This window comes from Grampus griseus (assembly GCF_964374135.1).
Source record: "Grampus griseus genome assembly, chromosome: 9".
NCBI classification, from domain to species: domain Eukaryota; kingdom Metazoa; phylum Chordata; class Mammalia; order Artiodactyla; family Delphinidae; genus Grampus; species Grampus griseus.
This window is the reverse complement of record NC_139003.1, coordinates 94,202,672-94,215,380: the sequence shown is the minus strand read 5'-3', so window position 1 is coordinate 94,215,380 and position 12,709 is coordinate 94,202,672. Positions and strand designations below refer to the sequence as shown.

The 12,709-nt window shown below is 40.8% G+C and overlaps 1 protein-coding gene across 1 annotated transcript in view; it reads left to right on the top strand.

Annotated features, from left to right (window-relative positions):
- Positions 1-12,709, top strand: part of GLI3 (GLI family zinc finger 3) — a 282,714-nt gene that overhangs the window by 168,514 nt on the left and 101,491 nt on the right. The gene's annotated exons all lie outside the window — the stretch shown is intronic.

The window sequence follows — 12,709 nt, the reverse complement described above, 5'->3', positions numbered from 1 at the left end:
CCAGGCTCCAGTCTCTGAAGTGCTGAAGTAATTTAAATCAGACGTTCTATGGGATTTCAGAGTGCTTCACTCTTAAAAGTTCATCTTACAGAGAAATTTCAAAAAGTGAGTTTATATGATAGAATAAACTAGTTCCTCTGCATTCATTATGGTTTGCCTTGTAATTCAATTCAAATATGAATTTATCAGTAAAAATCTCAAGTCTTGGTTCTTTGGCAGAATGTAAGAACAGCAAGCCCTCGTATAGATCACACTGTATGTTCTAGGCCCTAATTGCTGTATCCAAAGAATTAGCTCGCTAGAGATAAAAACACCACAGGATAAGGCAGGTCAAGTTTGGAGAATCCTAGGGGAGAGGGCTGCATTTTCTACAGGACTGCTGAGCGGGGATTTTTATAGATTTTAATATAGTCAACCCTTTGTGTCTTCCGGTTCTGCATCTGAGGGTTCAACCAACCTTGGATTGAAAATATTGGAGAAGAAAATTCCAGAAAGTTCCAAAAAGCAGAACTCGAATTTGCAGCACACTGGCAACTATTTTCAGAGCATTTCCATTGTATTAGGTATTATAAGTAATCTGGAGGTGATTTAAAGTATCCAGGAGGATGTTCATAGGTTACACGCAAACACTATGCCATTTAATATAAGGGATTTGAGGATCCACGGATTTTGGTATCCGTGAGGGCTGTTGAACCAGTGCCCTTCAGATCCCGAGGGATGGTCGTCCTTCCTGCTTTTTCAGCCAAGCTTTAGGATAATTTTGGAGCAATTGACTAAATTGTTCTCTAGCTGCCTAAATGTTTAGTTACCAAAGATTCATGATGTACGGCTTGTAGATAGTCCTGAGCCTCCCAACACACGCTCTGGAGGTGCTAGGGGAGCGTCATTGCTGGGCACAGGGCGTGCTGAGCACGTGCTTCGTGGTCTCCTGGGACTGCTCGGCGTAGCGGGGTCCTGGGTGGAGACACTGAGCTTTTGGAGTAGGCTCTGGGAAGCTAGGGTCAGTCTCACCTCTTTGCCTTATAATGTGACATTCTGTCTGTATCACCCTCAGTGGTCTCCCCTCCCTGCTTGGCAAACACTGGTCAAACTCCTCAGCCTCAAGGCCTAATTCAAAATCACTTCTGCTGGCTGTCCCAGAGGCTGTTCCTCAGAGAACCTTGTGTGCCTTTATCGCAGCCAAATCCTCTTGCCTGGTCAGTTATTGTTTAGCGGTCACTGCCCCTGCTAGATTTTAGGCATTGCCTAGCCCTCGGCCAGGCACTCAGTAAAGCATGCTCAGTAGACCTTCAAGGTCATTTTAGGCGTGGAGGGTAATCTAGGCAAATACAGCTTGGTTACTAAAATCTTAAAAGCGCATCTTTGCCAAGGGGCTAAAGCAGTAGCCTGGAAAAATAAAATGATTTTATCTAGAAGCTGAATTCCAAAATGCTTGTTTTATAATTAGCTTCTAGAAAATGAGATCAAGTGAGCTTACGGAGTTTTCAGAATAAATATTTTTAATTATAAGTAGACAACATCTGGGGATATTCTCATTGTTTCGTGCACAGGATTGTTCTTGTGGTGTCAACTTCAACAATTAAATTGTAAGTCTCCTGAAACAGGATGTGTGTTGATGATGGAAATGCCAACAGGTCTCTGTTTAGAAGGATGGCAGACACTGCGATAATTATGCTATCGTATCCTATCATTAATGATTCTATTGAAAGAGGTTTGTAAATTGCTCCTCTTTTTAGATAAACCAGCCTGTATTAAGGCGTCAATGATATGGTGCAGAATTAAATTAGAATCTCAGAAGATGAAATATGTTCTGTATTAGCTGTTTGACACTTAATTTGCCTCTGAATGAGTACAGGAAATCACAAATTAACCTGCCTTTGTTTTTCCAACCATGGCTTATTAGGTGTTAGAACAACTGCAATTACAGCCTAATAATAACCACCAAGCCTTATAAATATGTACAGAAATGCGTCAGTGTGTGTTAAAGAGCCCAGTTTGTTAAATGGAATGCCTTTAGCTTACCCGATTTACTGTCACAGTGTTCTCCAGAGTGTATGGTCAGGCAGTGTTAGACAGAGTATAGACATTTAAATTGTTACAAATACAGTACTGGAAATAATGTTAGAATGTATTAGGATTTCCTTTCTTAATTCGAAATCATGAATTCAGATGTGGGATTTCTAAGGGGGACATGGAACGTCAGTGTCATCTTTCCCTGAGTTGTCATGTAAAGGTTGTCAGAAAAATGTATGATTCCTGCCTTATGTTTATTTAATTCAAGTAGTTTGAAAATTAAGAAACACTGGATATGGGGAATGTTCCCTTTTCTTCTGAAAGTTATTCTCCACGGAATTCACCAGAACTTATGTTCAGCAGCTAATTGGAGTGTCTTGTTCTCTCTCAAATCATTTGCTTTGACCACAGAGTCCATGTTTTATTAAGCCATGTAGGAAAAAGTACAATGTTTTAGAAAAATATCAATGAGTATACTTTATGACGTTGCTGAGATCGTTTGGAGCGTTAATGATAGAACCTGAATCTGTAGCCACGTGGTCAAGGCAGAAATTTCATGTGGTTATTTCTACTTCTTGGTCTTCTCTCTGCTTCCTGCTCTGCACTGTTTCCATCAGGGCTGTGGGGTTGCATAACTCCAGGAGCTATCGTTGTAACCTACGGAAATTGATGGTGTTCTCTAGGCTAAGGATTACTACTTGTTTTAAAATTCCACTTGGAGACGCAGACATAGAGAATGGACTTGAGGATATGGGGAGGGGGAAGGGTAAGCTGGGACAAAGTGAGAGAGTGGCATGGACATATATACACTACCAAACGTAAAATAGATAGCTAGTGGGAAGCAGCCGCATAGCACAGGGAGATCAACTCTGTGCTTTGTGACCACCTAGAGGGGTGGGATAGGCAAGAGGGAGGAGATATGGGGATGTATGTATACGCAAGAGGGAGGAGATATGGGGATATATGTATACGCAAGAGGGAGGAGATATGGGGATGTATGTATACATATAGCTGATTCACTTTGTTATAAAGCAGAAACTCACACACAATTGTAAAGCAATTATACTTCAATAAAGATGTTGAAAAAAATAAAATAAAATAGATAAATTTTAAAAATAAAATAAAATAAAATTCTACTTGGAAATTTAGACAATGGGAATATTACATCCCTCTCCACTAGAAACAGTTGTATCTTCAAGTGACTACTTTCACATTAATGAAGAAAGCGCTCTTTCTCTTGCATTTTGAGTGTGTGCTTTTTTTTTCTTTGCTTTAGTGTTAGAATGCATTTAAGCACGCTTACTTTTGAAAGTAATTTTTTTGTTTATTTTGTTTTGTCCTTTGGCCACACTGCACGACGCGCAGGATCTTAGTTCCCTGACCAGGGATCGAACCCGTGCCCCCATGCAGTGGAAGCACAGAGTCTTAACCACTGGACCGCCAGGAAAGTCCCCAAAATATCAATCTTTTCCATACAGGTTTTTTGAGCCCAAGTTTCCCCATTTATGGACCAATATGCATTGCGGACTGTCCGTCTGCTTCTGCTGAGCTTGGCAATTCATTTTTAAAAGCAGGATCAGCCTCAGTTACTAACTGATTACAATAATTCGAGCCCCACAGATCTTGACAGTGGAGCTGAGAGCTACCCTTGTCTCGTGCTGTGGATGCGAGCAGCGCTGCATCCCAAGCCAGCACTCTGACAGTCTGTCGCACTTCACCATCCACTTAACTAATTCATTTTACAAAATCAGCTTCATCTCTTCTCTCCTGGGGGAAAGGAGTACTCATGTTCTCTTCTACTCAGCAGCTCTTTCTTCTCTGAGTTGAGTCAACGTGCCTCTTTCCAAGGCTGCCTGACTCACTGGAATTATTTCACCGAAGTGTGAAGAGCTGCTTCTCCCACTAAAAGTGGTCCACTTCCTGGCCCCTGGGGAGAGGACAGGACACGGTAGATCATTAATATGAGCTGGGAGAGAGAGGGATTTGGAAATAAATGAGGCTCCCCCCGCCGCCACCATGGTTATGACTGCCTTTTAGGGTTCCGAGCGGGGAGACCAGTAGCAAGTTTGGAGTAAGAATAAATACATTTCTTTCCAGACAGAGGAAGCGCTAGGAAAAGATAGAGTATTATGGTAAAAGCTTAGAGAAAGAAAGTGGAAGTGGATGACCAGAACTACTACTCAGTTTCCCTCCGTCCTCTCCTCCCTCCCTGGATTCAGCACCTTGTGTGAGTTGCTTAGTGGGAATTCATCTAATAATCATTCAAAAGCAGCCTTCAACCTAGCCATCTACTTAAAACTTGGTGATGGGCTCATAATACGTAATAGTGATTTCATTATTTTCATTCACAGGGAAAGCCTCCAGTAAAAATGTAGAGATTGAGCAAAACCTTGTGTTTGTATTTGGGGGCATAACTTGTTTGGAATATTTTAATAGTACAATTTAAAATTAACACAGGCAAGTCCTTTTCCCCCGTGTTTGTGCTCTACCGTAAACGTTATTGAGACTGATAAAGTGTGATGACATATCAGATTTCGGGCATACCTTTTTTTGTTGTGCTTTGCAGGTATTTAATTTTTTTACACATTGGAGGTTTCTGGAAACCCTGTACTGAGCAAGTCTATGGACACATCTTTCCAACGGCATTTGCTCACTGATAGTTAGCATTTTTTAGCAATAAAATATTTTTTAATGAAGCCATGCACATTGGCTTTTTCTTAGACATAATGCTATTGCACACGGAATAGACTATACTGGAAACATAACTTTTATGTGCACTAGGAAACCAAAAATTCATGTGATGTGCTTTATTTCCTTTATTATGATTATTATTTCCTTTATTATGATCTGGGACCCATAATATCTCCCAGGTAGGCCTATACAGCAAATACTGTAGCTAACGTTTTGTAACGCTCACCTCCACCCTCTAAAATAAGAAAAGAAAAAAGAAGAGAAAAGAGAAGAAAAGAAAATAAACTAGGTTATACTCACATCTCTTGGGGGCAAAGACCACCTGTGTATGTCTTTGCATTTGCTAGGCTGAGCCCGTGCCTTTGCAGAGTGGCTCCTGGATAAATATTGTTTTCCATGGTGATAATGGCCTCTCCTTTTTTAGGCCAGTGCAGGATGACTGCCATCCTCTTTCTTTTGTTTTTCTTGGTTTACTTTGGTAGAGCGTGTCACCTCATGCCAACAAAGCTAGCACACTGAGGACTCAAAATCAAAAACTTGATTCCTTCTGAAGATGATGTTAATATAAATACCTACTGCAATGTCAGATGCTCTCCACTGCCAAGTGAATTCCCTGATATTAAATTAGTTACTGGTTGTGAAGGTCTGAGGTCACCTTATGTGACTAGGTACCATTGAACTTAATGGCTGCTTCTCAGGCCCCTCACGTGGAAATAAAATTAATGAAATTATCAATCTTTAATTGATAATGTAATATGAATACCAAAATTCCAAATATAAGGGGGAAAAAGAAATGACAAGACCATTCACATAAAAAATACAATAATGGCCATAACTGACTTTTTTTTTTTTTTTTGCGGTACGCAGGCCTCTCACTGCCGTGGCCTCTCCTGCTGCGGAGCACAGGCTCCGGATGCGCAGGCTCAGCGGCCATGGCTCACGGGCCCAGCCGCTCCGCGGCATGTGGGATCTTCCCGGACCGGGGCACGAACCCGTGTCCCCTGCATCGGCAGGCGGACCCTCAACCACTGCGCCACCAGGGAAGCCCCCATAACTGACATTTTTGACTACTTACTGTGGGCACAATTTTAGAAACTTTACAAAACTATCTCACTTAGTACTTAGAATATTCAGCCCTAGGATGGCGTTATTATCACTAGCCTCCTTTCCAAGATATGGAAACCTTGACACAGAGAAGTTAATGGTTGTGCCATTATTTAAACCTAGACATCAAACACTGCACTCCTTGCACTTGACTTTCATCCTCTGCTCATGAAAACGAACACTGGGGCCTTTGGTGCTCTAGTTTATACTTACTGGATGAGCCCAAATAGTTCTAACAATACCTGATAGGAAATTTTCAGTGTCACTGGCTGTCATCGTCTTCTGCAGAATTCTAAGATAGGAACATGGCAGTGAGGAGAAGAGCTGGAAGAAGCCTTGTCTGTAGCAAAACAAAACAGAATTAGATACACATCAAGGTTTGCTACTGTAGAACTTGTAACCCCCAACAGCTGGACATTTATATATCCAGCTACATGGAGTATTGGGTGAATTGTGATTCATCCACTTGGTAGAATATTGAAAAAAAACAGTAGCATTTGAGAAGACCATATGAAAACATGGATAAATAATGGTCAGCGATTACAGCCGTGTACCCTATAAAATGTAAGCCATGTTGGATGAGATCATAACGTGTATCTGCCTGGAACCTTCTTCCCTAAGATGTCCATGGCTTGCTCCCTTACTTCATACAATTCCCTGCACAGGCATCTCCTCATCAGAGAGGTCTTCAATGAAGAACCATCTAATGAACAGGGATTGACAAACTATGGCCTGTGAGCCAAATTCGGCCCATGGCTTGTCTTATTGGAATCTAGTGACTGCCGCTTACTTACTATTGTCTATGGCAGCTTTAGCAATCAAGGGCAGAGATGAGCAGCTGAGATAAAAGACATGGCCCGCAAAGTCTAAAATACAAACTTTCCCAAGGCCTGATCTAAAATAACACCCCCTTTCTAGCCTCACTACCCGCTTTCTCTGCCTTATTTTTCTTTTTTTTATAAGTGATGCCATGCACCATATTTTCGACTTTCAGGCTTTCCCACTGCTATTCCCAACATTTCTTGTTGCATATCGTATCAGTTCACAAAAAAGAAAATAAGTCTTATTGTTTGGGTATCATTTCTTATGATCAACTGAAAAAATGTAAAGTCTGCCTCATTTTCAAGCACTACCGTAGACCACGTACATCCACAGTTCCCAGTCTAAGTATGAAAATATTGGTGAGTTTCAATTCCTAAACTTTAAAAATTTTGATGAGCTGGCGGTATCAATGCAGATGAACCCACCCACACTTTACTTTGCATTAAGAAATGAACATGAGGAAAATAAATGGTACTCCAAGGGCATACTACTTTTTTCTGTTTTGCAATAGTCCTTTCTTTAAAAAAAATTATTGAAGTATAGTTGATGTACAGTGTGTTAATTTCTGCTGTACAGCAAAGTGGTTCAGTTGTACATATATATGCATTCTTTTTCATATTCTTTTCCATTATGGTTTATCTCAGGATATTGAATATAGTTCCCTGTGCTCTACAGTAGGACCTTGTTGTTTATCCATCCTATGTAGAATAGTTTTGTCTTACAGTATTTCTAATGACTGAAATATTGAATTCGGTCATTGGTTACAGAGAAAGCAGGCCCTAATTATAGTGCATATTCAGAGAGTCTGAGAGCCAGCTTCTTGGATAAATTCCTGTGTTCTTTGTGCTGGGCTCAGCAGTCCGGCCGGGAGCAGATATTGACTGAAGGTATTCACGGCCACTGAACCAGAAGCTGCCAGCTCTATAGAGCCTGCCGTCCAGCCTGTTGCAGGGGCCTGGGGGGCACTAGACTGTAACAGACTTTTTTCTTTGTGTACAATGCTTCCACTCATGTTAAGCCTGGCTTCAAAGAAAACAGAAATTTACTGCCATCGTTGTATTTAGTTTTCAAAGTATGCATTGGAGAAAATTGAACTTTCACAGAATTTGTCCCAATGGGAAGGCACTTTCCGGTTAGTTTTTAGGTGATAAATACCACCCAAACCCAAGCTGCCTGCAGCTCTTCCTCTGTGGCCATCCCTCCCTCACTTAGGTAACAGAACCTGCTTTTTCCAAACCTAAACAAAGACATGCCATTTCCTATAGCCGCTCAGCAGGCTGAGTTCATTTCAGACCCTTCCCCAGGGGAACAAAGGCTGGGGACACAGGGCTGCCTGTCACTCATTTCTTTTTGTTATTGCTGCATCTCCACCCCTGCCCCCAGTGAAATTCATACAGAAAAAAAAAAAAAAAAAATACAATGTTCGCAGATTTGTTTCCAGGAACCTGCCTGCTAACTTTTTGAATTCTAAGTAACAAATTAGCTAGATTTTTGCATCTTTGGTGATCCTAGCCAGCTAAGCATACTAAAAGGAAAGAGCAAGAGGAAAGTCTGTTTTCAGACTCATCCTCTGAGTCCAAGGGTAGTGATGTGTTGCAGAACATGCATTAGATAACAGTATTGAAAATAAATTTGAAATAAATATATGGACCATTTTTAGTTCCGATGTGATCTTTGTCAGAGGCATATCGGAACAGTAATGGGCATCGTGACATTACAGTAAAAATTAACCAGTTAAATGGTGCATTGGTCCCATGTTTACCTCCTGCTTTAACCCAGCGGAACTGGTGACACTGTATCAATGTTTGTAACACTGGTGTTGATAAACGTCAAGTGTAATGAGAGATCTATACCCTTCACCTCCATCTCTCCTCTCCCACGGTCTTTGTTTGTCTCCCTGTCTCTCTCTCTCTCCCTCCACACAGCTAGGGAAACTGAACTCAGAAGGGTAGGAAGTGGCAGGAACTGCCTTAGGGCATGAGAGTACAGTCCTCCCTTTGTATCCGTGGGGAATTGGTTCCAGGACCCCTGCTGGATACCAAAATCTAAGGATGCTTAAGCCCCTTATATAAAATGATATGGTATTAGCATAACCTATGCACATCCTCCCATAAACTTCACATCATCTCTAGATTACTTATAATACCTAATACAGTGTAAGTGTTAACATAAACAGTTGCCAGCATGCTGCAGTTTCCAAGTTTTGCTTTCTGGAACTTTACAGAAATTTTTTTTCCCCAAATATTTTCTATCCATGGTTGGTTGAAACCCATGGATGTGAAACCCCAGATACAGAGGGCTGACTGTACCTTTCCAGTAAAGAAAAAAAATAAGGATCTCTAATCCAAAGCTATAGATTTTCTAACATTCAACCACTAATATTCTGGGTAATGAAACATCCCACATGTTTATGAGTTATAGATATTTAAAACTTTCTTATCCAACTACAGAGAGATTATAATTTCATTAAAAATTTTGCCATTGGGACTGTTATAGGAAATAGGAACTTAGCCTCCATCTGAAAATCTAATTCATTAATACCAAAATGAATGAGCGGCAGGCAGTTGAAGGCATTCTTTTACAAGTTCACCTGTGAGGGTCCCTCAGCGCTGGTTGCTAGTGGGTACCTGTGAATAGTTCCTAAGGAACCTGACACCGCCCACCCACCCCCCAGGCCCCAGTCATTCCTAAGTAGTAAGAGCTTCTGCCTGAGGGAGTTATATTAACTCAGTGCATTAAATAATTCCCAGGGCCTGACAAGGTTCATGTGTGTCTTCTACTACCTAGAATGAGTTTAGCACTAACTAGAGAATCACCATCTTCCAAATACATTCAAATAGTATTCAAATATTGCCAAGCTCACCAGAAGTGAACAGTATCTTTATTATGTAAGGTGGGAAAAGAGATGTACTGACGGTTAAATGACCTGCCAAATGATTTGCAAAACAAATCACCAAACCCTGTTGCTTGAATATGATTTACATTTTGAAGACAGGGTCCAAAGAAAGCATTGCTAGCTTCCTAAAATGCTTCTTGCCTCCATTCAAAGAGATCTGTGACTCCCCCATGAACAAAATCCCCATCTTCCTAGCATACATGGTTTTCAACATAAACTGTGCACACCCGTGAAAGTTTTCAGAAACAGATTCAAAGGTTAAATCAGGACAAAAGGCAGTCAGACTTCTAAAGAGGTCTCTGATTTCTAAAGGTTTTTCCTACTGTATTTACCTGGGATATAACACATGAAAATTAGGATTATATGAGATTGTGTTAATATTAACATTTTCAGTTTCTTTAACATAAGCGTTTTCTGTTATTTCACTATGCACACACACACACATATGTATACTCACATACATATATACATACACACACTATATATATATACACACACTCACATACATATATAAACACACACATACACCCCCAAAACACACACACATATATATATATTCATATACATATATACACACGCTATATATATACACACTCACATACATGTATAAACACAGACACACATATACACCCCCAAAACACACACACACATATATATTTATATACATATATACACACACACTATATATATATACACACTCACATACATATATAAACACACACACATATACACCCCCAAAACACACATATATATATTCATATACATATATACACACACACTATATATATACACACTCACATACATGTATAAACACAGATACACATATACACCCCCAAAACACACAGATATATATATTCATATACATATATACACACACACTATATATATATTCACATACACATATAAGCACACACACATATATATTCATATATATACACACACTATATATATTTACATGCTCACATACACATATAAGCACACACACATATATTCATATACATATATACACACACACTATATATATATATATATTTACATGCTCACATACACATATAAGCGCACACACACACATACACGGTGCTGACGTCTGTCCATTTTTCTCATGGTCATCTCAGCCTGTCCGGGAGCTTAGCTGATAAAAGACTGCATGATCTCTTCTTCATGGAAGTAGTCAAGAGGAGAAAAGAAAGTAAGCCTGAAGTATTTTAATCTTGTTTTAATGATCAAAATCCGGTCACTCAGACTTTGGATCTCAGGGCTGCTGAGATACATGTATCAATAGTTACTGGATGGAGTGAAGAAGAGTCCAATTAAAGAGTTTGCCAGATGTCAGGGAATCGGGGGTATGGGGGTTGCTGAAAGCAGAGGCCCAACCTCAGGCCTAAGGCTGCACTGAGCTCTATGGAGGGATTCTCTCCAAGTCGACAGGCACCCGCACCCGGGTGGTGATGTCCCTTGCTGCTTGTGAGACTTTTCAAAGTGAAAGTCCTTGAGCCCTTCATGAGTCTCTCTCCATCTCTGGGGTGTGCAGAGCAGGCTGTGTGTCTCTGACCAAGACGGGTCGTACACTGGTGAGGGCCTTCCCGTGACCTGAAACACAGTCAGAAATTACACTGCACCATTTTTAATTTGGCTGGACTTCCCCACCTCCCCCCATCTTTGGACCCAGACAAACATAGGACTGTTCCGTTATTTTGATTATTGTTGTTTGGTGTTTCTTTGTTTGCTGGGAGGAGGAAGGTGAGAGGAAGTTGAATTGGAAAGACAGAAAACTAGAGTCTGGTCCCTTCTCCCCCAGTGCAGGAGGGAAACGTCCTTCAGGGTCTGTTTGCTTTGCAAGGGTGTTCTTTGATGAGGTCTTTGTCTGGGGGACCCCACTGAAGTCTCAGTGTACTCAAGCTTTAGAAAAGGCTATTGGCCCGTCTTTGTTTTCTTTGTTGAACTGTTTATTTTGCTTTCTTCCCACGAGGTTCCCTGGCCTCGCTCTGATAGCGCTTTTCTGCATGAATTACATTCCTCGGAGCCAAGTCTCCGAATTCTTCCAGCCCATTTGATTCCGGCCTGGGTGATTAGTCCACAGCTTCCAAGTGCCGTGGACCTCTGCTAAGCAGAGTGCTTGTAAGTGCCCCTAACACGGAGACCTAAAGACATTTTGTAACCTCATTAGCGAGAGAGTAGTGCTTCATTCTGGTTTAAAAACATAGACACAGACCTACTAGAGCATGGGCTTGAGGATATGGGGAGGGGGAAGGGTAAGCTGTGACAAAGCGAGAGAGTGGCATGGACATATATACACTACCAAACGTAAAATAGATAGCTAGTGGGAAGCAGCCGCATGGCACAGGGAGATCAGCTCGGTGCTTTGTGACCGCCTGGAGGGGTGGGATAGGGAGGGTGGGAGGGAGACGTAAGAGGGAAGAGATATGGGGATATATGTATATGTATAACTGATTCACTTTGTTATAAAGCAGAAACTAACACACCATTGTAAAGCAATTATACTCCAATAAAGATGTAAAATAAATAAATACATTATATGAAAAAAATAAAAACATAGCTGCTGTTGAATCATCGCTAGCTTGAAACTCACGGAAGGAGGGTACTAGTCCCTTCACCGTGACTCAGGCTCTTGAAAGAGGACAGTTCAGGTTCATATTATCATGCCGAATTCAGTAACATAAATTGTCCTGGGCCGGGTGGGAGGGAGCCCGCTAGCTCCATTCAAGTTAAATCTACATCTGGAATTTCATAATTATTTTGTACAAAATGCATGTCTGTGTAGAAATAACGAACAACAATAATGAAAATTATGCAGATATCCTAATCATAGCCGTTATATTTTCTTGTGCGTATATGTTTTCTGAAGTACAATTTATGACTGAGACAGAGATGGGCAGTGAACAGACTTACGAATTACGGTTTTTTTAACCTCTACTAATATAGTTTAAATATTTGATTCTTTAATGAATTATGCCTTCATGATAGATATTGTGAAAGCATTGCGATACCGCCAGAAAAACTTCAGCTGTCTTAAGAACAGAATTCTCTAAGGGGTCTGTTCACCTGTTTTGAACCATTTTTTAACCCATGAGAAACTTGACTCTGACACGCAGGTAGGGTGTGCTGTACCTAACAGGGAACCTCCATTTGTTGACAATGTGCCTGGAAGTGGTTTTGACTTGA